General features: G+C 48.0%; 1 pseudogene; it reads right to left on the bottom strand.

Moving 5' to 3' along the window:
* Positions 1 to 20,747: 20,747 nt before the first annotated feature.
* On the bottom strand, positions 20,748 to 22,959 carry LOC143536329 (scarecrow-like protein 6 pseudogene; annotated as a pseudogene).
* Positions 22,960 to 23,907: the final 948 nt, after the last annotated feature.

The following is a 23,907-nucleotide window of genomic DNA, read 5'->3' as shown; positions in this document are numbered from 1 at the left end:
GACTTCTCCAAAACCTTTAGACCAACTGCTACAAATGCAGGAAAGTCAAAATTCGCAAGGGACATTGTGGAAGCAATCGCCCCGAGAAGTGCCAAACAGATGTCCAACATTGGCACTTATGATGGTCTATCCGACCCAGACGACCATTTGAACAGGTTCATTGCGGGGGCTACCGTCAGCAACTGGACGGAACCCACGTGGTGCTACATGTTCCAGATGACTCTGGTCGGAGCGGCCAGGGCATGGTTCGATCGTTTACCGATCCACCACATATATGACTGTGCGGACTTTCAGAACAAGTTCAGCCAGCACTTTAGCCAACAGAGGAAGTACACTGAAGATCAGTGGACGATCCTCAACTGCGTGAGAGAGGCGGATGAATCTTTACTAGACTTCATCACCCGCTTCAACTCCAAAAAGCTAAGTCTCGGCAAAATAAGTGAGGATCTGGTTCGCGCCGCCTTCATCCAAGGCGCCGAATACCCAGAACTTATCCGCACATTGACGGGTAAGGATGGCATGCCATCAACTTGGGATGCCATCATGACGGCGGCAAAGCGCTTTGCCGAGACGGAAAAGCAACTGGAAGGGATCTTCCCCAGAGTATACACCTCTACACGCAGAGGACAAGGGAGAACAACGTTAGGACCGCCCGGCAGAACAAAAAGAGGCGGCTAGGTATTTGGCAGTCAAGGGTAAACTTTGACACCTCATCCAGCTCTCGCCCTCTTGTTGGCGGAAGGGACAACACACACCCTTCAAACCGAAAAAACCGGTGGACGCCACTCACCAAGAGCGTCACGGAGATATTTGCCACGGAAAAATTGCCATGGCCAAAAGCCCCATTGATCCGGCAGAAACCTAATGCGGATCAAAGCAAGTCCTGTGATTTCCACGGGACAAAAGGTCATGGTACTGAAGAGTGCACATCCTTGAAAGACATTATTGAAGCATTTGTCAAGGATGGAAGACTTACACATCTCGTGGCATCAATCAGGAAGGGAGGAAGGAGTGACAACCGGTACAGAGGGAACGGATGAAAGCCCGTCGATATCAGCATCAACATGGTTCATGGCAAGGTCGGAGGAAGAAAAAGACGAGCGACAGAACCATGCGTGTGGAAGGAAGCTGAGGTGCGCTTCCCGCGAGTGCCAGGAGGCCCCAGCAAAGAAGGCCCCATCGTCATTAAAAGCCAGCTGGGGCATTACATCACTTCCCGCACTCTTGTTGACAACGGCGCTTCGTCGACGGTGATGTACAGGCAGTTCTTTGACAAGCTGGATGATGAAGACAAAGAACGCCTAGAAACGGTCTACGCTTCAATGGAAGGGTTTGACGGCAGTACAGAAACCCCCCTGGGTATCCTATCTTTCCCCGTCACTCTTACAGATGGAAAACACTCCCGCACAGAGGATGTGGACTTTGTCGTGATGAGGAAGCCACACCACACGTACGACATCCTCTTCGGGAGAGACGGGATGGCAAGATTCAACGCCGTGGTATCTTCAGTCCACGGCATGATGGGATGGCCAACAGCTGAGGGTGTGGCGATGATCACTGGCATTCCCCAGGTATGCATCGCATCTGTCTCATCTAAACCCCAACCAAAGATGGCTAAACCAACCATCACCGAACCGGAAAAATGGGCCTTCAATGGCAAATACCCCGACCAGGCCGTTACCATTGGACCAACAATCGTTGATCCCACCCGCACCTTACTCAAACGCCTACTGCAGAAAAACGCTGACATCTTTGCGTGGACACCAGCTGACATGACTGGTGTACCCCGAAGTAAGGCGGAGCATAAGCTCAAGTGCGATCCGGCTGTTACGCCAGTCGTACAAAAGCGCAGAGTAATGGGGCCTGAACAAACTAACGCGTGTAGAACCCAAGTCAAGGAACTCCTTGACGCAGGCATCATACGCGTTAGTAGATATCAAACATGGGTTGCAAATCCCGTAATGGTACCGAAGAATGACAAACAATGGCGCATGTGCATAGATTTCAAAGATTTGAACAAAGCATGCCCCAAAGATTGTTATCCGTTACCAGAAATTGATCTTAAGGTGGATTCGTTGGCACCATTTCGCCTTAAATGCTTCTTGGATGCGTATAAGGGGTACCATCAAATCCACATGGCCGTAGATGACCAGGACAAAACCGCGTTTCGGACGCCCGATGGTACATTTTGTTATAAAATGATGCCCTTCGGACTTAAGAATGCAGGGTCCACGTACCAACGCCTGATGGACAAAGAGTTTCATGCCCAAATCGGGAGAAACTTGGAAGTCTATATGGATGATTTGGTCATCAAAATCCCCGAGCCAGAAGCGATGTTGAAAGACATTGAAGAAACTTTCAACACGCTCAGAAAGATAAACATGAAGCTCAACCCGAGCAAGTGTTCATTTGGGATGGAAGAAGGGAAGTTCTTGGGAGTCATTGTTACTAAAGATGGCTTCAGAGCGAACCCTGAAAAGGTCGAAGCCATTGTTAAAATGGAATCACCTACCACCATCAAACAGGCTCAGACACTGAATGGACGACTAGTCGCACTTAATCGCTTTTTGGCAAACCATGCAGATAAGTCGTTTCCTTTCGTGTCAACATTAAGAAACTGCTTAAAGAAAACGCACTTCCGCTGGACACCAGAAGCGGAAGCAGCTTTTCAGGAGATTCGGTCACGCCTGATCGAACTCCCAACACTTACAGCACCACAAGCGGGAGAGGAGTTAATCCTATACCTTTCCGCAACAGATAGAGCAACCGGGGCAGTACTGCTAACAGAACGAAAAGGCATCCAGATGCCAATCTATTATGTTAGCCGTGTACTAACAGACGTAGAAACCCGGTACTCTACCCTCGAAAAATTAGTCTTAGCACTTATACACGCTTCACGCAGGTTAAGACGATATTTCCAGGGCCACCCAATCACCATTCTCACCAACTTCAAACTCTCAAACGTTCTAGGCAAACCCGAATTATCGGGACGTCTAGCCAAATGGGCAATTGAATTGGGAGAATATGCAATTAAGTACAAGCCAAGACCAGCCATAAAAGGCCAGGTCCTGGCCGATTTTATTGCAGAAGTCCCCGCTACGCGGGAGAAAGAGTGCCAGGAGGAGGCTCAACCCTCCCCAGCACAGGACATCAACGATATCTGGCGACTCTATACTGATGGAGCAGCCAACAACGAGGGTTCAGGCGCAGGGTTAAAATTAACCAACCCAGCGGGCCAAGAATATACTTACGCTATTCGGTTGGATTTCCCAAGTACGAATAACGAAGCCGAATACGAAGCATTCTTGGCCGGATTGAGAATTGCGCGTAAAATGGGAGTGAAAAACTTGGAAGCCCACGTGGATTCCATGCTGGTGGCCAACCAAATAAATGGGACGTACACGGCTGTGAACGACATAATGGCCCTGTACCTCGCCCAGGCAAAAACCCTTATGCGTGATTTTAATGATTGTAAAGTCATACACGTTAAGCGCAGCGAAAACAAATCTGCGGATGCGTTAAGCAAGCTTGCATCACTAGCCTTCACCCACTTGGGAAAGGACATCCGCATTGAACTCCTCGAAGCACCATCAGTCCCGCACAAGGAAATTTGTGTCATCCAAACCGGTACAGAAACGTGGATGACACCAATAATAAATTACCTTGCAGCAGGAACACTACCAGAATCAAAAACACAGAATCTGGTGAGCGATAACGGCACCAACTTTGCTGACAAGAAGCTACAGCAGTGGCTGAAAGAACTTCAAATCACCCACACCTTTACCTCAGTGGCACACCCGCAAGGTAATGGTGAGGTGGAAAGAGCAAACAAGAGCATCGTCGATGGCATAAAGAAAAGACTCTTGAAACACAGATCCGGCTGGGTGGACGAGCTCCCGCACGTCCTTTGGGCAAACAGAACGCTGAAAAAGGCCAGTACGGGGGAAACCCCGTTCAGTCTCACTTATGGCACTGAAGCCATGGTCCCAGTCGAAATTGGTTTACCCTCACCAAGGGTCTTGATCCAGCCAGAAGACAATGATGCGGAAAGACGGTTAAACCTTATGCTAACCGAGGAACGCAGAGACTTAGCCGCAGTGCATGAAGAAAATTACAAACGACAAATGCAAAAGTACTACAACACGCGGGTAAAACTCTGCAATTTCAATGAAGGAGACTACATACTGCGTAACAACGAGGCTTCAAACCAAGAGCGCCCAGGAAAGCTGGCCCCGGTCTGGGAGGGGCCATACATTATCAAAGAAGTCCTGGGAAAAGGCGCATACCGGCTTGAAAGGCTCGATGGCACTCCTATCCCAAGAACATGGAATGGAGCTCAATTACGCAAATGTTATATGTAGATCAATTCCAAACTTGTAAAGAAAAGGCCTAGAGCCACTTCTAATGGAAATGATTCTCCTTACACAATGTGTTGATAGCCTTACCTTTAACTTATGAACTTCCCATGTGCCGGTATTCACCGCACCAATGCGTGAAGAAGTAAGTAGTTGCGTGTGGAAGGCGGCAAAACCCGCATAAACACAACGCTAAAAATGTAAAAAAGTTCTAAGGAAAACCTACACGCAGGTCAGTGGTAAGTAAAGTTTAGCCATCCTTGTAAGTGCAAGTGACGGTCTTACCCGCACAATCACAAGCAAGGAAGCAAAACTTCAACCTATCATCTACCACGTTCAAAGGTTAACTTATTCTGAACACTTAGAAAATTTCAAGGAAAAGATAAGGAAAACCTACACGCAGGTCAGTGGTAAGTAAAGTTTAGCCATCCTTGTAAGTGCAAGTGACGGTCTTACCCGCACAATCACAAGCAAGGAAGCAAAACTTCAACCTATCATCTACCACGTTCAAAGGTTAACTTATTCTGAACACTTAGAAAATTTCAAGGAAAAGATGAGGAAAACTTCCACGCAGGATAAATGTAAGTTTAGCCATCCTACTAAGTGCAAGTGACGGTCCTACCCGCACAATCATGAAAGAGGAAGCAAAAATAAACTTATAATTTACCACGTCAAAAAGTTAACTTATCTAAGTACTAAAGAAATTGCTAAGTGTAAACATGCGTAAAATAAACAAAGGACAAACACATTCTTTATTTCATCAACTTGAATATTACAAACATTGCTGGGTATATACCCACATACAAAAGAAGTACAAGAGCAAATATCTACGCTAGTGGTGGAAAGGGATCTTTTGGATCATGCTTCAGGACCACTCCCACTTGGACCCGCACCATCGGCAGAGGGTGACGGTTCAAGGAAAGCTCTAAGGACAGCAAGCCCATCATCAGCAGCAGCAATTTCATTCACCTTCTCCACCACCGGATGCGGGAAGGCAGCATACTGGTTCACTGCTTGGTCATAAATAGTTTCGGTATCCGCATTATACAAAGGGAAGTTGGAAGGCGGGACGCCTTTCTCAGCAAACCCTAGACCAAGCAGGAAGCCGGTCCGTTCCCCATCCTCATGAGAAGCGTTGAGGGCTGCGCTCATAGCATCGTCGTAAGATGTCTCTGAAAAGACCCGATGCACAACCTACAAAAAATGTACAAGTATAAGAACTTCTATCCTACAAAGGAAAGCGTGACGACATAAAGCTAAAATACCTGAGGCAACGCTTCTCGAAGAAGCCATTCCTTGACAACCAGAGCTTGGGTGCAGGCGCGTTCAGCTTCGTTCTTATTAAGATTGGCGAGAAGCACATCCTTTGCAGCGGCCTCTTCAACGCCCTTAAGCTTCCGCTCGGTGTGCGCAAGCACACCCCTCTGGTCCAGGATTTCTTGAAGCTTCTTCGCATCCTCCATAGCCAAGGCATCATGAGCCTGTTGAAGAGCCTCTAACTTAGCTTTAAGTTCTTCATTCTCCAGGCGGAGAGGCTCAGCAACAGCTTCAGCCTTGGTGGCCCTCTCGGTCGCGTTCCTCGCAGTCTCCTTAGCTAGCCGAAGCTGTTCGTTAACAGCTTGGGCAGCCTTGGAGCGGGCCTCGAGTCGCGCTTGAACCTCAACCTCGAGGGCCTTGAAGGCCTTCTCCTTCTCCGCAGATGCTGCGGTTAGTTTTTGGTTCTCCTCCCGGAGAGCACGCGCCTGAGATACTTCTTTAACGCGAGCTGCTTTCAACTTGTCGTTTTCACGACAAAGCAGCTCGACGCGTGGCTGCATCCGGGCCAGGAGAACCCGAAGCTCGTTGGTTAGCCTACCCTCCTGGTAGCTAACCATGGCTTCCCCCAACGCACCATGGGGAGCAGCGTGGCGAGCCCAGTCCACGCACTCCACAGGTGTGCGAAGGGTTGTTCCTCGGCGAATGTTCCATCTTGGAACATACACTTCATTGGAATCCGACACTGCAAAAGAAACAAAGCAGTTAGGAAAAGATGATAAAAATTGCATAAAGGACAAAAGAACCCTACGCACCTGTAGGGTCGATCACAGGCCGATAGCCACCGAACCCATCACCTGAACCTAAGGGAAATCCATCCAAAAGGTCAGGCAGATGGGAAGGTAACAAAGATCGGCGAGAAGCCCCGCGCGTACCTGAAGGTCCAGCCGTCGAGGCCGATGGCGGAGGCGGCATGGTTTCCGCCGCAGTCGATGGCGGAGGCATGGTGTCCGCCGCGGACGCCGCCGAGAAATCAGCAGCAACAGTAACCGCCGGCTCGGTGAACGATGCTGTAAAAATTGCACTCACCGCCGGCGGTGACGTCATCTCGGCTGGAACAGTTGGCTCAAAGGATTGAGGAACTGGACCAGCGGAAGCAGGCGAAGGTGCCTGGGTCGACGCCTCAGGTAGGCTGACCGAGCCTACCGTCATTGGCGGAGAGGTACTCCCCTGTGCTCCACCCTGGAATGCGTCAACATCCACGCCTGCAGAAAGAAGACAAGTGTTAATAAATTTATGAAGTATGATAAATCTACAAAAAGAAGAATGTTTATACTTACGGGTTTTCTTGAGCCTGAACGTACGGACGGGCGGGGATGAACCCGATGGAGCCGGTCTCTTGATGCCGGTCACCGTCGTCGTCGGTTCTCCGGAGGTAACAGTCGTAGCCTCCGGAGCAGTGGTCTTCTCACCACCGGGGTTCCCCGCCACCTCTTCATTATCTGACTCGGTGTCAGATAGAAGCACCGGATCAGCTGTGGAGGCCACCTTCTCCTTCCCTTTCCCGCCGGCAGCCTTCTTCTTCCGCACTAGCGGAGGACCATCTGCGGATTCCTCAGAAGAAGACAGGATGTAAGGAATTCCAGCAGCGGGTACAGCATTGAGGGGTTGAGGATAGAATATCGCCTTACCTGGCCGCCGGTGGCTCAGGATCTCTTGGCCCGGCGGATAGACCTCCACAAACCGATCCGCCATTTGTTCCAGGATGGGCAACTCGTTCTCGTCTAGAGCACGAGTACCCATCCGCGCGGGACCGTCAGCCTCCCGCGGGTACAGGAGCGACTCCAAGTTGTTCCCCTCTGAAAGAAAATAAACAGTTAGAAGATAAACTCGTATAAGCAAAGAGAAACGGAGCATACCGTAAGGGATAGAGTTCGAACCGTATTCGAGGACGATTGGAACCTTTTGCGCGTCAGCCTCTTTCCACACTCGGCTCATCCCCAACATCACCATCCCGGACTCCGGAAACCGGAAAACCGGAGATTGGACCCGGGATATCTTTGCAAACCATTCCGCCTCCTGGTAGTTTGTGGCGTGGTGGCTCGGAATGGCTTGGCCATTTTTAAACTTCATGGCAATGGGGACGGCGCGAGCAGAAATGTAGAAGAACTCCCGCTTCCACGATCGGAGACTGCGCTCTGTCGCGCAAATCTTCAAACCCTTGATTCGGGTTGTCAGGGTGTACCACCCCTGGATGCACCACCAAGTATAGAAGGTCATCAGGCGGTCCACGTAGGGCTCAACACCCAATATCCGGCACACCCACTCGAAGTGGCGAATCTTCGCGATCGCCATTGGGTGCAGCTCGGTCAGATGAACACCGTGCCTTTCGAGGACACGGTAAACAAACTTTGTCAATGGGAACCTAAGGTTCCCATAAACAAAGAATGCAGCATATACCCCGATCTTGCCACTGGGGGCATCGTACACGGTCTGATGGGGTTCAGGAAACTCAGGCTCGAGAGGATCGAGCATGAACTTCCTAACAACATACCGGTACTGATCGCCGGGCAGAGCACACTGGCACTCACCAGCAGTACTCTTGTCATCGGCCGAAGACTCAAGATCACGAGAAGACATTGTGCAGAAAAAAGAAAGCGATTTCGGGAAAATGCTAGCCTGAAAAGGGGAGTATTTGCCGGAAATCGCTAAAGAAGAAGAAGAGAAGGGTGAAAGTGTGGATTGCAAACAGCCCTCTCCCCCTTTATATACTAATCGCAATTAATGCGATGAATTTAATGCGGAGGAGAGAGAAATCGAAGGTGCAATGAAACTATGACACGTGGCATAAAGCAGGCTGGCAACAGCTGTTGACAGGACGTGTGCCAGCAATTTCGCGGCCACGCGCCCGAAAAATCGCGCCCACGCGCCTGAAAAAGAGACTGGAATGACCATATAATGTCACGTCACCATAACTTCCTGCACGTCCTGACACAGTCAGAAGAAACCGTCGCACGACGTTTCAGACGTTTGGACTGTTCCTATCTTTCTACCAACTCTTCGAATTTTGAAATTCAAAATTCAAAAAAAGATTCAAAAGTAAGCGGGAAAACACCCCTTACCTTGGCAAACAAGTAACCATAATCCGGATGCGGGTACAGTGTTAAGGCAAAACCCTTCACATACCTAGCACCCGCAGGGAATTGAAGCCAAGAATACCTTGGCAACCAAGTAACTATAAGCCGGATGCGGGTACAGTGTTAAGGCAAAACCCTTCACATACCTAGCACCCGCAGGGAATTGAAGCCAAGAATACCTTGGCAACCAAGTAACTATAAGACAGGTGCGGGTACAGTGTTAAGGCAAAACCCTTCACATACCTAGCACCCGCATAGAATTGAAACCAAGAAGGATCTTCTAGGCAATGCTTGCGGATAGAGGAATAACATCCCCGCATAACGGGAACGTCGAGAATTATATTGTTTGAAACTCCGTAATGGAATTGGTGGTCTTAGCATAATTGATCACTATGTTGAAAACCACCAGAACCTCATGGAGACTATATACAAGTGAGACTCAACGCTCCTGCCTTGCGAGAAGGTTACATACCTACCCGCATCATACCCAAAGATCAAGCAAAAAAATCGGGAATTTTTGCAAGTGACACTAGGAAACCCGCGGGAAGAATCCCCACGGAGAACCTTAAAGCTAAAAAGCCTTTTCAAAACCCCTTGCTCAAAGTCCAAATGTTCACCTCACTTTATTAAACATTCATGAGAAGAACATTGGACTGGGGGGACTTGAAGAGGTAGGTCCCAGCAGAGCCCAGTTGGTCCCGCAAGACTCACCTTGAACAGGGACGTCTGCGCAAAGGCCATCTGCTTCCGCAGGACCCACCATGCTCAGAGAACCTTACGCGCAGTACGCAAGCTGTACACGCAGGGAAAGCCTCCCAATGGTGAAGTACCCCGCCTGTTCCCGCAGTTGCGGATACAAGCCATCAAGGAAGGCTACCCGCAGACAGCAGGGCTACACGCACAAGACAATAGATACTTCAGTAGTCACATGAAGGAATGAGCAAGACGGGAACAATCCCGCCAAAATGAGCCAGTCAGTATGATTCTGAAAGATCTTCTGTACTATACCTACCAAGGTATGGATAGGACAGAATCTGACCAGAACAGCCCATGAGCCAATCACAGGGTGACAGCTCACCGACAACAGTACGAGGAGGAGCACCCTCTAGTACTGTTTGTCACTATTAGCCGCTGCCTACTCACCAACCCTTACTGCAGGGCATGCGCAGCCTACAGTTGGTGAAATAGTGTTACTGTTGGCCGTAACCTATTCACCAACCAGCATGGCCTGCGTATAATCCACAGTAGGTAGGACGTGCATAATCTACAGTTGGAGGAATAGTGCAGCCGACATAGTTACTGTTGGCCGTAACCTATCCACCAACCAATATGGCCTGTGCATAGTCCACTGTTGGTAGAACAGGAATACTATTCAGCCGGCTATACCTTCTAACCTACCTTCGGCTATAAATACTCCAACATCTTGGAATGGTAAGATCATCTGCTATCCAGTTATCTAGCAATCTCTTAATATACACTTATATTCAGAGCAATCTAGTCTGATTCTCACGCCGGAGGGTGGTCACAAGGAGGAACCCCCCCCCCCCTTCTCAGTGACGAGCTTACGGTGTTTGTTTTGCAGGTCTCCTGAAGAACAGCCTTCTCAGTTAGATCTCATCCGTGGGAAACATTACTTAACCCCCAGATTATCTATAATCTGTCCAGATTATCTATAATCTGTCCGCGGGTTTCCTAGTGTTTCTTCAGCTATATAGCCATATAGGTTGCGTTCAAGTCAACTTGGTGGTTTATGGATTCATTCATTGAACCCGTTTATTCTTAAGGTTTTTAAAATACATTATGTTCTATGTTATAATTAAGACTGATTAAATGATTTATCTTATAGCTTAAAAATTAATTATAAGAAAGGAAAGAAACATGTTTTATAGTTTCAAAGTAATTCTATTGTAATTTTTGTTTTTTATTGTAAATTTATAAATTAAGGAAATTATTACGCAAACAAATAAAATAGACAATATATATGCACTAAATGGGTCTGTTCGTGTCAACCAGTAAATACAGACGTTATGTTCATGTGTCAGACATGATTCTCAGGTTCAACACACCAAACCGCACACCTGGGCCTAATACAATCTCAAACTTAGCCTTGGCTCACGGAAACAGACCTCAACCTGTTCATGTGTCAGACATGATTCTCAGGTTCAACACACCAAACCGCACACCTGGGCGGCTGGGCCTAAGACAATCTCAAACTTAGCCTTGGCACACGGAAACAAACCTCAACCAAGCAAAACCGGAACCAAACCACTCAGGGTAATAACAAACCGCCCTTCAAAGGAATCGTTGTGTTCATGTCAACCAACAAATACATACGTCATAAAGACATGATGTTCGGGTTCAGCACACCAACCCGTAAACACTTTCCGTTTAGCACACCTACGCTAAGACCATCTCAAACTTCGCCTTGTGAAGAAACACTAACCGGACCCCGGACAGATTACTGGTAACCTGGGGGCTAGATAGATGTTTCCCACGAGGGGTTAGACCCTTGGAAGATGGTTCTTCTGATAACCTGCAAAACAGACACCGTGAGCTCGTCACTGAGAAGGGGGGGTTCCTCCTTGTGACCACCCTCCGGCGTGAGAATCAGACTAGATTGCTCTTTAAATATAAAAGTATATTAAGAGATTGCTAGAGCAGATATCAGGTATGATACGATGATAATGTGATAAGATATGATAAGATGAGATGGTCATACCATTTGTGGTATTTATAGCCGAAGGTAGGTTTCCAAGGAGGTATGGCCGGCTGCAACAGTGTTCCTGTTCCACCTACAGTAGCCTACGCACGTGCCCTGCTGGTAGTTGGTGGGTAGGCAGCGGCTGATAGTGACCAGGCCTGCTGTGTACTATTCCTTTTCCACCAACTGGCGGCTACGCACGTGGTATGGCAGTAGTTGGTGAGTAGGCAGCGGCCAATAGTGACACAGTACAGGAGCATGCTGCTCGCCATACTGTGTCAATAAGCTGTCGTATCTTTAGTCCGATCTTTTTCCCATACCTCGTCAGGTACAGTACAGAAGATCTTCCCGTATCGTATGGACTGGCTTATTTGGGCGGGAGTATTCCCCCTCCCGCCCTTGTGCGGGATTGTTCCCGGCTTCGCTCATTCCTTCAGGTGACACTGAGTGATTGAGAGCTAAGTGCCTTGTGCGTGTAGCCTTGCTGCGCGGGTGGCCTTCCCTGATGGCTTGTATCCGAGGCTGCGGGGACAGGCGGAGTCCTTCACCATCGGGAGGCATTTCCTGCGGGACCAGCTTGCGTACTGCGCGTAAGGACGTCACGTCTCTGAGCATGGTTGGTCCTGCGGATCCAGTTGGTTTCTGATCAGACGTCCCTCTTCAAGGTGAGTCTTGCGGGTCCAACTGGGCTCTGCTGGGACCTACCTCTTCAAGTCCCCCCAGTCCAATGTTCTTCTCATGAGTGTTTAATAAATTGAGGTGAACTTTTGGACTTAAGCAGAGGTTTTTGAAAAGGGTTTTTTAAGGTTTTCCATGGGAATTCCTCCCGCGGAAGTCCTTGCCACTTGCAGAAATGCCCGAGTTTCCTGCTTGGTCTTTGGGTATGATGCGGGTAGGCTGTAACCTCCTCGCAAGTCAGGAGCGTTGAGTCCCACTTGTGTGGATTCTCCATGAGGTTTTGGTAGTTTTGAACATAGTGATCAATTATGTTAAGACTACCAATTCCATCCTGGAGCTTCAAACAACGTAGTTCTCGACGTTCCCGCTATGCGGGGATGTTATATCCGTTTCCGCAAGCATTGCCCAGAAGATCCTTCTTGGTTTCAATTCCCAGCGGAGCACTAGGTATGTGAAGGGTTTTGCCTTAACACTGTACCTGCGCTCGTCTTACGGTTACTTTACTTCCAAGGTATTCCTGGCGTCAATTCCCTGCGGGTGCTAGGTATGTGAAGGGTTTTGCCTTAACACTGTACCCGCACCTGTCTTATAGTTACTTGGTTGCCGAGGTACTTGGCTTCAATTCCCTGCGGGTGCTAGGTATGTGAAGGGTTTTGCCTTAACACTGTACCCGCATCCGTCTTACGGTTACTTGTTCGCCAAGGTTTTCTTGGCTTCAATTCCCTGCGGGTGCTAGGTATGTGAAGGGTTTTGCCTTAACACTGTACCCGCAGCCGTCTTACGGTTACTTGTTTGCCAAGGTAAGGGGTATTTTCCCGCCTACTTTTTGATCTTTTTAAATTTTGAATTTTGAAATTCGAAGAGTTGGTGGAAAGATAAGAACAGTCCAAAACTCTGAAACGTCGTGCGACGGTTTCTTCTGACTGTGTCAGATCGTGCAGGAAGTTATGGTGACGTGACAGTACATGGTCATTCCAGACGCTTTTTCAGGCGCGTGGGCGCGATTTTTCGGGCGCGTGGCCGCGAAAATTATGGTACGCGTCCTGTCAACAGCTGTTGCCAGCTTGCTCGGTGCCACATGTCACGGTTTCATTGCACCTTCAATTTCTCTCTCCTTCGCATTAAATTCACCGCATTAATTGCGATCACTATATAAAGGGGGAGAGGGTCATTTGTAGTTCACATCTTCACTTCTCTTTCATCTCTAAGGCGATTTCTGGTGAATACTCTCTTATTCAGTTGAGCATTCCTCCGAAATCGTTTCTTCTTCCTCTGCAATGTCTTCACATGATACTGAAGCTGTAATCGATGATAAGAGTACTGCTGGCGAGTGCCAGTGTGCTCTGCCCGGCGATCAGTACCGGTATGTTGTTAGGAAGTTCATGCTCGATCCTCTCGAGCCTGAGTTTCCTGAACCCCATCAGACCGTGTACGATGCCCCCAGTGGCAAGATCGGGGTATATGCATCATTCTTTGTCTATGGGAATCTTAGGTTCCCATTGACAAAGTTCGTTTACCGTGTCCTGGAGAGGCACGGTGTGCATTTGACCGAGTTGCACCCCATGGCGATCGCCAAGATTCGCCACTTCGAGTGGGTGTGCCGGATTTTGGGCATTGAGCCCTATGTGGACCGCCTGATGACCTTCTATACTTGGAGGTGCATCCAGGGGTGGTACACCCTGACAACCCGGATCAAGGGTTTGAAGATTTGCGCCACCGAGCGTAGTCTCCGATCGTGTAAGCGGGAGTTCTTCTACATTTCTGCCCGCGCCGTCCCCATTGCCATGAAGTTTAAAAATGGACAAGCCATTCCGAGCCACCACGCCACCAACTACCAGGAGGCGGAATGGTTTGCGAAGATATCCCGGGTCCAATCTCCGGTTTACCGGTTTGCGGAGTCCGGGATGGTGATGCTGGGGATGAGCCGGGTATGGAAGGAGGCGTCTCAGGTTCCCATCCTTCTCGAATACGGTTTGAACTCTACTCCTTATGGTATGTCTTAGTCTTTCTTGCTGATATGAGTTTGTCTTCTAACTGTTTCTTTTCTTTCAGAGGGGAACAATTTGGAGTCGCTCCTGTACCCGCGGGAAGCTGACGGTCCCGTGCGGGTGGGTACTCGTGCTCTTGACGAGAACGAGTTGCCCATCCTGGAGCAAACAGCGGATCGGTTTGTGGAGGTCTATCCGCTGGGCCACGAGATCCTGAGCCACCGGCGGCCAGGTAAGGCGTTATTCTCTCCTCCACCCCTCAGTGTTGTACCCGCTGCTGGGATTCCTTACATGTTGTCTTCTTCTGAGGAATCCGCAGATGGTCCTCCGTTAGTGCGGAAGAGGAGGGCTGCCGTCGGGAAAGGGAAGGAGAAGGTGGCCTCCACAGCTGATCCGGTGCTTCTATCTGACACCGAGTCAGATAGTGAAGAGGTGGCGGGGAACCCCGGTGGTGAGAAGACCACCGCTCCGGAAGCTACGAATGTTACCTCCGGAGAACCAATGACGACGAGGGTGACCGACATCAAGAGACCGGCTCCATCGGGTTCGTCCCCGCCCGTCCGTACGTTCAATCTCAAGAAAACCCGTAAGTACAACTCTTGGCTTTTATCTTCGTAGTTTAATCTTCCAAGTCTTTTAACACTTTTCTTCTTTACGCAGGTGTGGATGTTGGCGCATTCCAGGGTGAGGGGCCGAGTACTACCTCTCCGCCAATGACGGTAGGCTTGGTCAGCCTACCTGAGGCGTCGACCCAGGCGCCTACGCCTGCTTCCGCTGGTTCAGTTGCTCATTCTGAGCCGACTGTTTCAGCCGAGATGACGTCACCGCCGGTGGTAAGTGCGATTTTTACAGCATCTTTCACCGAGCCGGCGGTTACGATTGCTGCGGATTCTGCGACAGCGACTGCGGCGGCTGCCACCATGCCCCCGCCACCGGCACCGACGGCCGGCCCATCAGGTACGCATGGGAGTACTCGCCAATCTTTGCCACCTTCCCATCTTCCTGACCTTTTGGATGGGTTTCCTTTGGGTTCAGGTGATGGGTTCGGCGGCTATCGGCCTGTTATAGACCCTACAGGTGCGTAGGGTTCCTTTGGCCCTTTTTTACTTTTATTTTTTATCATATTTTCCTAACTGCTTTTTTGTTTTTTGCAGTGTCGGATTCCAATGAAGTGTATGTTCCGCGATGGAACATACGCCGAGGAACAACCCTTCGTACCCCTGTGGAGTGCGTGGAATGGGCTCGCCACGCTGCTCCCCATGGTGCGTTGGGGGAAGCCATGGCTAGCTACCAGGAGGGTAGGCTAACCAATGAGCTTCGGGTTCTCCAAGCCCGGATGCAGCCGCGCATCGAGCTGCTTTGTCGTGAAAACGACAAGTTGAAAGCAGCTCGCGCCAAGGAAGTATCTCAAGCGCGGGCTCTTCGGGAGGAGAACCAAAAGTTGACCGCAGCTGCTGCGGAGAAGGAGAAGGCCTTCAAGGCCCTCGAGGTTGAGGTTCAAGCGCGACTCGAGGCCCGCTCCAAGGCTGCCCAAGCTGTTAATGAACAGCTTCGGCTGGCTAAGGAGACTGCGAGGAACGCAACCGAGAGGGCCACCAAGGCTGAAGCCGTTGCTGAGCCTTTACGCGTGGAGAACGAGGAGCTCAAGGCCAAATTAGAGGCTCTCCAACGTGCGCATGATGCCTTGGCGATGGAAGATGCCAAGAAGCTCCAGGAGATCTTGGACCAGAGGGGCGTGCTTGACCATACCGAGCGGAAGCTTAAGGGCGTCGAAGAGGCTGCCGCAAAGGAAGTGCTACTTGCTAACCTTAACAAAAGCGAAGCCGAACGCGCCTGCACCCAAGCTCAAGCCGCCCTTAAGGAAGCTCTGGTTGCCAAGGAATGGCTTCTTCGAGAAGCGTTGTCTCAGGTATGTCTATCTTCATGTCTTCACGCTTATCTTTGTAATTAGGGTGTTGACACTTGTATATTTTCTTATGTAGGTTGTGCATCGGGTCTTCTCAGAGACATCTTACGACGATGCAATGAGCGCAGCCCTCAACGCTTCTCACGAGGATGGGGAACGGGTCGGCTTCCTGCTTGGTCTAGGGTTTGTTGAGAAAGGCGTCCCGCCATCCAACTTCCCTTTGTACAATGTAGATACCGAAGCCATATATGACCAAGCAGTAAATCAATACGCCGCCTTCCCGCATCCGGTGGTGGAGAAGGTGAATGAAATTGCTGCTGCTGATGATGGGCTACCTATCCTTAAGGCTTACCTTGAACAGCCACGCTCTACTGACGGCGCTGGTCCAAGTGGAAGTGGCCCTGAAGCCTGATCCTGAAGATCCCTTCCCATTGCTAGGATAGTCTTGTACAGATGTATTTATTTTCTTTTCGTAGGCGGGTAGTTACCCGGCCATTCTTGTAATAATTTGTTTGTGAAATATTAATCTTTTTGCGTATAAGATTGTTATTTCCTTCTTTGGGTTTCTTGCTTTATAAACTTATGACTTGCATACTTAGTTTAAATTAGCAATTTTCCAAGTGCAGAATAAGTTAACCTGTTGAACGTGGTTGATAATGGGTTAAAGTTTTGCTTCCTCTTTCGTGATTGTGCGGGTAGAACCGTCACTTGCACTTAGTAGGATGGCTAAACTTAAACCTTCATCTGACCTGCGTGTAGGTTTTCCTCATCTTTTGAGGATAAGTTAACCTTTGAACGTGGTTGATAATAGGTGTGAAGTTTTGCTTCCTCTTTCGTGATTGTGCGGGTAATACCGTCACTTGCACTTAGTAGGATGGCAAAACTTTACCCTTATCTGACCTGCGTGTAGGTTTTCCTCATCTTTTGAGGATAAGTTAACCTTTGAACGTGGTTGATAATAGGTGTGAAGTTTTGCTTCCTCTTTCGTGATTGTGCGGGTAATACCGTCACTTGCACTTAGTAGGATGGCAAAACTTTACCCTTATCTGACCTGCGTGAAGGTTTTTTCCTGTTATTGGGTTTGTGCGTGTAGGACCGCCTTCCCACGCAACGACTTCACGTAATGTGAATGCCGTTACCAGTGTTGCATAGTTTAACCGTTCGACGCGCGGTTGTTGATAGGTTATTGTTCAGTTTCCTCATTATGATTCGTGCGGATAGACCGGCACTTTCATTTTTGGGTGCTGAACCTTTTCCCTTCAACTGACCTGCGTGTAGGTTTTCCTCATCTTTTGAGGATAAGTTAACCTTTGAACGTGGTTGATAATAGGTGTGAAGTTTTGCTTCCTCTTTCGTGATTGTGCGGGTAATACCGTCACTTGCACTTAGTATGATGGCAAAACTTTACCCTTATCTGACCTGCGTGTAGGTTTTCCTCATCTTTTGAGGATAAGTTAACCTTTGAACGTGGTTGATAATAGGTGTGAAGTTTTGCTTCCTCTTTCGTGATTGTGCGGGTAATACCGTCACTTGCACTTAGTAGGATGGCAAAACTTTACCCTTATCTGACCTGCGTGAAGGTTTTTTCCTGTTATTGGGTTTGTGCGGGTAGGACCGCCTTCCCACGCAACGATTTCACGTAATGTGAATGCCGTTACCAGTGTTGCATAGTTTAACCGTTCGACGCGCGGTTGTTGATAGGTTATTGTTCAGTTTCCTCATTATGATTCGTGCGGATAGACCGGCACTTTCATTTTTGGGTGCTGAACCTTTTCCCTTCAACTGACCTGCGTGAAGGTTTTTTCACATTATTGGGTTTGTGCGGGTAGGACCGCCTTCCCACGCAACGACTTCACGTAATTATGCGGTGAAAGCCGGCATACTAGTGTTCAGAAAAGTAAAATCATCAGCTTCGATGTTCTAAAGAGAATCATTTCCATTAGAAGTGGCTCTTGGCCTTTTCTTTACAAATTGGAATTGATTTACATGCAAATTGTGTAAATGAGCTCCCTTCCATGTTGGGATGGGAGTGCCATCGAGCCGATACGCACCTGGTTCGGGATCTCGTTCTTTACGCAACATGTAGTCTCGACATTGAAGCTGGAACTTTTATTCGTGTTTTCCCCAGCTGAGGTTCTACACGCATCCGCCTGCTCAGCCTTTATTGCGCCACGAGGTGCGCGAGCGTCCCATCTCTGACAAATGCTTCGACCATGTCTTTTACGTCTATGCATTCTTCAGTGTTGTGGCCTTTTGTCTTGTGAAAGTCACAGTATTTGCTCCGATCAGCATCATGACGATGTCGGATTATTGGAGGCTTTGGCCATGGGAGCTCTTCAGTAGCGAATATCTCAGTGACGCTCTTGGTGAGTGGCGTCCATCTGGAGTTCCGGTGCGGATGTACATTATCCCTTCCGCCCAATCGATGTTGCAAGCCGGATGAGGTGTCAAAGTTTACCCTTGACTGCCAAATGCCTAGCTTCCGCTTTTTATTTAATCGGGCGGTGAGGACGTTGTCTTCTCTCGTTTTCTGAGTGTAGAGGTTTGTGCTCTGGGGGAGATCTCTACCCAGTTGCTTCTCCGTTTCCGCATAGCGTTTTGCTGCTGTCATGATGGCATCCCATGTGGATGGCATGCCATCTTTACCCGTTAGGGTGCGGATGAGCTCTGGGTCATGCGCGCCCTGGATGAAGGCAGCGCGAACAAGATCTTCGCTGATATTGCCCAAACTTAGCTTCTTTGAGTTGAAGCGAGTGATGAAGTTTGGCAGAGATTCATCTTCTTCTCGTATGCATTTGAGGATTGTCCATTGCTCCTCGGTATACTTCCGTTGCTGGCTGAAGTGTTGGCTAAACTTCTGCTGGAAGTCTGCCCAGTCGTAGATGTGGTTGACCGGTAGACGATCAAACCAAGCTCTAGCAGCCCCAACAAGCGTCATTTGGAACATGTAGCACCAGGTGGGTTCCGTCCAATTGCTGACGGTTGCCCCCGCTATGAACCTGTTCAAATGATCGTCTGGATCAGATATACCGTCATATGTGCCTATGTTAGGCATTTGTTTAGCACTCTTTGGGGCGATTGCTTCCGCAATGTCCCTTGCAAACTTGGACGTTCCTGCATTTGCGATGTTTGGTCTGAACGTTTTTGAGAAGTCTCGTGGACTTCCACCTGTGCTTTTTGGTTTGAAGGCTTGTCCAAAATGCCTTTTCGGTTGGGATTCCATTTCCTTATGCTTCCCTTTTGCCCTATGGCGAGGGTTCGCGTCGGAGTCGGATTCCTCCGAGTCATCCTCCCAGTATTCGAATTCGTCGGCCTGTTGTACGGAACGCAAGGGTTCGTTCAACTCGGCCTGGAATTCCTTTTGTCGTGCCTCCGCCCATGCCTTGACTTCATCGAGAGTTTGGCGGGGGAGTCTTCGTTTCTCAACCTGGGTATCAGTGGATCCCAGTAGGCGATCATTTACTGCACTTGCCCCAGCATGAGTAACTGGGGTAGTGTTCGTAAAATTTACTTCACTTGCCCCGGCTTGGGTAACCGGGGTAGTGTTTGTAAAAACTGTGTTACCGGTATTCCCCCCAGTAGCGGGGGTTGTGGTTACCGGAATTTCTCTAACCATCTTTGTAGAAGTTTGAAAAAACTGGAGAAAAATGAAGTTATAGCTTTATGCACGGATGGCGCCAATGAAGAAACACTAACCGGACCCCGGACAGATTACTGGTAACCTGGGGGCTAGATAGATGTTTCCCACGAGGGGTTAGACCCTTGGAAGATGGTTCTTCTGATAACCTGCAAAACAGACACCGTGAGCTCGTCACTGAGAAGGGGGGGGTTCCTCCTTGTGACCACCCTCCGGCGTGAGAATCAGACTAGATTGCTCTTTAAATATAAAAGTATATTAAGAGATTGCTAGAGCAGATATCAGGTATGATACGATGATAATGTGATAAGATATGATAAGATGAGATGGTCATACCATTTGTGGTATTTATAGCCGAAGGTAGGTTTCCAAGGAGGTATGGCCGGCTGCAACAGTGTTCCTGTTCCACCTACAGTAGCCTACGCACGTGCCCTGCTGGTAGTTGGTGGGTAGGCAGCGGCTGATAGTGACCAGGCCTGCTGTGTACTATTCCTTTTCCACCAACTGGCGGCTACGCACGTGGTATGGCAGTAGTTGGTGAGTAGGCAGCGGCCAATAGTGACACAGTACAGGAGCATGCTGCTCGCCATACTGTGTCAATAAGCTGTCGTATCTTTAGTCCGATCTTTTTCCCATACCTCGTCAGGTACAGTACAGAAGATCTTCCCGTATCGTATGGACTGGCTTATTTGGGCGGGAGTATTCCCCCTCCCGCCCTTGTGCGGGATTGTTCCCGGCTTCGCTCATTCCTTCAGGTGACACTGAGTGATTGAGAGCTAAGTGCCTTGTGCGTGTAGCCTTGCTGCGCGGGTGGCCTTCCCTGATGGCTTGTATCCGAGGCTGCGGGGACAGGCGGAGTCCTTCACCATCGGGAGGCATTTCCTGCGGGACCAGCTTGCGTACTGCGCGTAAGGACGTCACGTCTCTGAGCATGGTTGGTCCTGCGGATCCAGTTGGTTTCTGCGCAGACGTCCCTCTTCAAGGTGAGTCTTGCGGGTCCAACTGGGCTCTGCTGGGACCTACCTCTTCACCTTGGCTCATTGAACCCGACCTCAACCAAGCTAAAGCGGAACCAAACCACTAGCAATTAATGTTTTTAATATCATAAAACACTAGTTAAGTGCAATATTTAGATCTTTGAATGATTCCATAACAAAAGACATTACCTAAACATAATCATAATCAAGATTTAACGTTTTTAGCTGCCTTAAACGGCACAAAAAACATCATTAACAGTAATAACATCCATAATCATACAAAATACTAACAACATTAACTACCATAATACCATGTTCTTCCTTCCATCATAAATGAGCAACACCAACATAATAAAACATCCATTCATTTCAACACTTCCAAGCCGAAACCGACACGAGCTCCCGACGCTGCCAGCAAAGAACGAGCAACGACTGCCTCTTCTCGACATGGAACTCACGAACCGGGGTCCGTTTGACCAAACACTCCGCTTGACTTTCGGTAAAGTTACTAAACATCAACGGCGAAAACCCAGCCGACAAGAAAAGATTCCGCCAATGCTGAGTCTTTTCGGGGTACACAAACCGTCCCAAAACAATCTTTTCAATCGCGGGTTGAACCAAGAACCGCTCGATCTTCTGCAACGAGTCAACTCCCACGTTGACCGCATCCAACGACTCGAGTAAATTCGAATACGACTGAAGCGCGTGTATCACATGATTCGAAAACGGCAAGTCCGTCCTGTCACACCCACGGTCAACCGACACCACAATCTTCGGACTCAAACTTTTAACAAACCGAAGAACCGATGAAACTTGAGCTAAATGATTCGAAAACACATGAACCGGGAGATTAACCGCAACCGCTTCATTATCCGATACATGAAAAGGCAAACCCCAAGAATTCGAAACAAGAACATCAATGTTGACTATCTCAAACTCAAACCCGACATTAATTTCATTCGCAAAATGGATTAAATTCTCTCGGGTCAACCCGAGCTCAATATTGTCATGCGTTGAAGGCGAAACAAACGCCGTGATCTTAATATAACATACGCCATTGCTACACAATGCGAGTTCTTGCATTAGAGAAGCCCATTGCCCACCAAACCCGATATCGAAGTCGATAATATGAATCTGATCAAACCCGTTTAACGATTCGAGTAACACTTGATTACAAGTGAAATTAGCAAACTGGATGAAAGGTGAAACCTCTGAGAATGACTTGTAAGCACCAATTTTGAATATTAAGTTAAAGGGTGAATTGGTAAGGGTATTTTGGGGATTAATAATATTATTGTTATTATTATTATTATTAATGTTAATCAAAAGTGATTGTAGTAGCATAACAAGAGCTTCTTTGAAATAAAAAGCAGCTCTTTCGAATGGCTTACCAATTGGTGAGAGCTGATGATTGAGCCGCGCCAATATCCCTTGCGCGAGTATCGGGTTGGTAGATTGGAGTAGATCTGCTGCTTTAAACAGCTGATCAATTATCCCTTGCTTTATATCAATAGTTTTCTTCATGGAGAATGTGTTTGAACTCGGTTCAAGCACCGGGTTCTTGTGCATTGGTGGGTTGTACTCCAGGCTTACTGGGTTGTACATTGAGTGATGGTTGTTGTACAGATTTGGTTTTATGTCATATGTAAGCATTTGGATGTCTGTTAATGGTGTAAACATTTGGTTTTGTTGCTGCTGCTGGTTGTGGTCGTTGTGGTGATTGGATATCTCCGGTGGGTTTTCCGGTAGGTGGGTGTTTCCGGAATCAAGAGAAATAAATCCTTGATCCACCGTACCAAACCCACCGGAAAATTCATACGCCGCCGGAGCGCCGCCGTGTGCGGCGGCGCCGGCGACGGTGGTGGTGGTGGAAAGTAGTTTGTTTAAACCGATAGATGGGTCTTCCACGTCACCCATGATCCACCGGAGCATGGCTTGGTCTTGGCTGGAATCTGTGTTTTCCCAGTCATTTACCGGTGGTGGTGGGTGATGGAAGTGGTGGTGGAGGTCAAGAAGGCTGGCATTGGAAGTGGTGGTGGTGTCTTGATTCTCCGGTGGGGGCCAGAGCGCCGCCGCCACGCCGGCGGTGTCAGCGCCGCCGTGAGACAGGGTGGTGGTGGTGGAAGCAGGTGGGCTTGGGCTGGTGGTGATGTTATCCAAAACTGAAGTTGGCTCTTTGGTGGTGGTGGTGGGAATGATGTACTTTCTCTTCTTGTGCTTCACCAAGTCTTGATAGTGTTGGAAATGTACAAGTGGATTTGCATAGGGTACAACTAAACCCAAATCCACCACCCCCTTGTCCTCAAATTCAAAGGGTAAGGGCATCACCTTGTAAAATGATAATAATATTGACAAGGTTTTGAAATCTTAAAAGATTGAGAAATGCATGTGAAAGTGAAACAAAGGTTTTTGAGGAAGAAACATAACATAAAGAGGTTGGGGATTTTGTGAGATGAAGTGTTTTTATGTTTGGTTTGAGTAGTGTTTGTGTCTGTGTATATGTGTGTTGTAAACAGTGTTTCTCTGGCATAGATGGATAGAATGATAGATGGATGCGTGCAACATAAAAAAGTAGTCTAGTTACATTCATAGTCTCTCTCATCACTTTTATTTTATTATTATTTTTTATTTATATTTATATATGTATTAAAGTATGAGATATTATCAGATTTTTAATTTAACGACATGCTTAGACAATTATGATTTATTAAACCCACATTTTTGTTTTTATTATAGTTGTGGTAATTTTAATTTTTTGTGCATATTTTGTGTCTAGAACCTACGAAGTTAATGCTATGTGTAAAATTATACTAAATATATACATGTGTTTTATTTTTAATGGCTTGAGCTGGAAGGATATGTGTTAGTGTCGAGCGGGTCTCCGGTTTAAGTTTCGAGTTTGATCGAGGAAGTAAAGATGTAGGGATTTTTATCGATAAAGAATAGGGAGAAAATTGAAGGAACTTACGTTGGATGATTGGTGTATGTACAAAGTGTACTTTTTTTTTGTTGTGGTATTTTAGTATTTTAGCATCTTGCTAGTTTATTTTAATAAAATTTTTGTTGTTCGTTCAAAAAAATAAATGATGGCTATGCGTCGCCCTAATGGTGTCTGGATTCAGACAGTTGCTTTATTAGAGGAAGCATTTGGAGATGCATGTCCGAATTGGCTTGACGGGATATAGGATGGAAGGGTGTTTGAAAATTGATGTAGAATTTGAGAGTAAATTGGTATATTTGAAAAAGAGTGAAATAAATCTTATGAGATAGTTGA

This window comes from Bidens hawaiensis, unplaced genomic scaffold (genome assembly GCF_021521415.1).
Source record: "Bidens hawaiensis isolate Kalapana, Puna unplaced genomic scaffold, B.hawaiensis_p1.1 tig00010780_1, whole genome shotgun sequence".
Lineage (NCBI taxonomy): Eukaryota > Viridiplantae > Streptophyta > Magnoliopsida > Asterales > Asteraceae > Bidens > Bidens hawaiensis.
Note: the sequence above shows the minus strand (reverse complement) of the source record. Positions and strands in the feature narration are given on the sequence as shown.